This window comes from Megascapheus bottae, unplaced genomic scaffold, assembly GCF_031878675.1.
Source record: "Megascapheus bottae isolate mThoBot1 unplaced genomic scaffold, mThoBot2.hap1 HAP1_SCAFFOLD_52, whole genome shotgun sequence".
Classification (NCBI taxonomy): domain Eukaryota; kingdom Metazoa; phylum Chordata; class Mammalia; order Rodentia; family Geomyidae; genus Megascapheus; species Megascapheus bottae.
In genome coordinates, this window is record NW_028327691.1 from 1,964,156 (window position 1) to 1,967,829 (window position 3,674).

General features: G+C 46.6%; 1 pseudogene; it reads left to right on the forward strand.

Moving 5' to 3' along the window:
- The first annotated feature begins 381 nt into the window (after window positions 1-381).
- Window positions 382-1,725, forward strand: LOC150039491 (uncharacterized; annotated as a pseudogene).
- The last annotated feature ends 1,949 nt before the right edge of the window (window positions 1,726-3,674 follow it).

The window sequence follows — 3,674 nt, forward strand, 5'->3', positions numbered from 1 at the left end:
GGCCCTCCAAATGGCAGAAGGTAAGAAACTTAACGTCTACACAGACAGCCGGTATGCCTTTGCAACCGCCCATATACATGGGGAAATCTATAGAAGAAGGGGCCTATTGACATCGGAAGGAAAGGACATTAAGAATAAGGCTGAAATTATAGCCTTATTGACTGCATTATTCTTGCCCAAGAGACTAAGCATTATCCATTGTCCTGGCCACCAGAAGGGAGGTCACTGGAGGCACGAGGCAACCGCCTAGCTGACAGGGCAGCCCGGGAGGCAGCGTCACAGGAAACCCCACCAGCACGAATCCTCCCAATGGCGGAGAAATCACCCAGCAGTCTTCCTCCACTCCCGTATAGCCCGGAGGACATTGAGTGCCTTAAGAAAATGGGGGCGGCCTATGATTCCAAGCAGAAACTATGGATTTTTGATGGAAAAACAGTATGGCCCAAAAGGTAGACTCTTGAACTTATAACTAACTTGCATACCCTCACACACTTAAAATGAAAACCCTCTTAGACCGGGAAGAAAATTCTGGCTATCTCCTGGGAAAGGATGAAGCCCTACAGCGAGTGGCCAATCAATGCTCTGCATGTGCTCGGGTAAATGCAGGACGGACTAAAATTGGACTTGGAACCAGAGTGAGAGGACACCGCCCAGGTGTTCATTGGGAAATTGACTTTACAGAAATTAAACCTGGACAATATGGCTACAAATATCTTCTAGTATTCATAGACACCTTCTCTGGATGGGTGGAAGCATACCCCACCAAGCATGAAACAGCCAAAGTAGTAGCCAAGAAACTACTGGAAGAAATTTTTCCCAGGTATGGCATGCCTCAGGTCCTGGGGCCGGACAATGGGCCAGCATTTGTCTCCAGGGTAAGTTAGTTGGTGGCCAACTTATTGAGAATTGATTGGAAGTTGCATTGTGCTTACAGACCCCAAAGTTCAGGGCAGGTAGAAAGAACGAATAGAACAATAAAGGAGACTCTGACCAAATTAGCCTTAGCAACTGGCGTGAAGGATTGGGTGCACCTACTTCCCTTAGCCTTGTACAGGGCCCGGAATACTCCGGGCCCCCATGGACTGACTCCCTTTGAAATCATGTATGGAGCACCCCCTCCCCTTGTGAACTTTCTTCATCCCTATGTTGCGGATTATGCTAATAGCCCCTCTTTACAAGCTCATTTACAGGCTCTGCAGATCGTCCAGAAGGAGGTCTGGAAACCCCTGGCAGCGGCATACCAGGAGCAACAGGACAAGCCTATCGCCCCGCATCCCTTCCAAATCGGGGATTCCGTGTGGGTACGACGACACCAGACTAAGAACTTGGAACCACGCTGGAAAGGACCATATACAGTCCTGCTGACAACTCCCACTGCCCTCAAAGTCGACGGGATCGCTGCTTGGGTCCACGCTTCCCACGTAAAAGCGGCTTCCACCGACAACTCTGCCGATCAGACACCAGAATGGAAACTGCAAGCCCTCCAAATCCTTTAAAGATAAGACTTTCTCGGTTGTAAAAGTCTCTAACATCCTTGTCTGGAGTACTTTTCTTAAAGGATGGTGGTTTGTGTGCTGCTTTAAAAGAGGAATGCTGCTTTTACGCAGACCAGACAGGAATAGTCCGAGAAACTATGAGCAAGCTTAGGGAAAGACTATCAGAAAGAGAGAAAGAATTTCATTCCCAGCAAGGGTGGTTTGAGAGTTGGTTTAATAAGTCCCCTTGGTTTGCAACTCTTTTGTCCACCATAGCAGGGCCCCTTTTCATACTAGTTTTGATCCTCACTTTTGGTCCCTGTGTTCTTAACAGGTTAATTCGATTCGTTGAGGACCGTCTATCTGTAGTTCAGGCATTAGTAATTACCCAGCAATATCAACAGTTGAAAGAGCAAGAAACAACTCTAATTGAATGAAGGATTCCATTCAAGGAACAATAAGAAAATGGGGGATGAAAAGTGCAGCTGCAGCCAATAAAGCATTAGTGAGACCCCGGCTACGGCTGTAACTGCTGTTGCCCAACAAAAGAAGTTAAAAAGCAGCCCCGCAGGATGTTTGCGGATGAGGATGATAAGGTTGTAAATCCAGATGAAAGGCACTTCCGCCCTCTTCTAGCTAAGAGAAAAATTCCTCTACTGCCCAAAGTAAACTCCTAGCCTTATTTGAAGTTAACCGACCCCTACCCTGTAATTACGCTTCTGCTTCTGTAACCGTGCTTCTGCTACCCATAAATACCCCTCTTCCCCAAGCCTCGGCGCGAGTCTTCTAGGAGGCTTTGTCGCCCCCGGGAGCCCGTGTTCCTGAATAAACCTCTTGCTGATTGCATCCGACTGCGTGGACTCGCTGTTCCTTGGGAAGGGGGCTCCGTCTCCGTCTGAAAGACGTCCCACTGACTCGGGGGTCTTACACACACACCTCCATTCTGACTTCACACACCTCCATTCTGTAACTTCGCACACCTTCATTCTATAATTTCACACACCTCCATTCAATGCCTTCACACACCTCCATTATATGACTTCACACACCTCCATTCTGAATTCACACACCTATATTCTGTGACTTCACACACCTCAATTTCTGACTTCACACACCTCCATTCTATGACTTCCACACCTCCATTCTGTAACTTCACATACCACCATTCTATGACTTCACACACCTCCATTGTGCCTTCACATACCTCCATTCTATGAGTTCACACACCTCCATTCTGACTTCACACACCTCCGTTCTATGAGTTCACACACCTCCATTCTGACTTCACACACCTCCATTCTATGACTTAGCACACCTCAATTCTGATTTCACACACCTCCATTCTGTGACTTCACACACCTCCATGACATGACTTTACATACCTCCATTCGATGACTTCACACACCTCCATTATTTGACTTCACACACCTCCATTTTGACTTCACACATCTCCGTTCTGTGACTTTACACACGTCCATTTGTGACTTCACACACCACCTTTTTGACTTCACACACCTCATTCTGTGACTTCACACACCTCCATTTTGTGACTTTACACACCTCCGTTTTGACTTCAAACACATCCATTCTGTGATTTCACACACCTCCATTGTTTGACTTCACACACCTCTATTGTTTGACTTCACACACCTCCATTCTTTGACTTCACACACCTCCATTCCATGACTTCACAACCTCCATTCTATGAGTTCACACACCTTCATTCTATGAGTTCACAAACTCCATTTTTACTTCCCATACCTGCATTCTATGTCTTCACACACCTCCATTCTGTGACTGCAAAAACCCCCATTCTATGAGTTCACACACCTCCATTGTGACTTCACACACCTCCATTCTATGAGTTCACACACCTCCATTCTGACTTCACACACCTGAATTCTATGACTTCACACACCTCCATTCTGACTCCACACACCTCCATTCTATGACTTCGCACACCTCTATTCTGACTTCACACACCTCCATTCTATGACTTCACACACCTCCATTGTGACTTCACACAACTCGATTCTGTGACTTCACACACCTCCCTTCTGTGACTTCACACACCTCCATTCTATGACTTCACACACCTCCATTCTATGACTTCCCACACCTCCATTCTATGACTTCAAACACTTCCAATCTATGGCTTCACACACCTCCATTCTATGACTTCACACACCTCCATTCTAT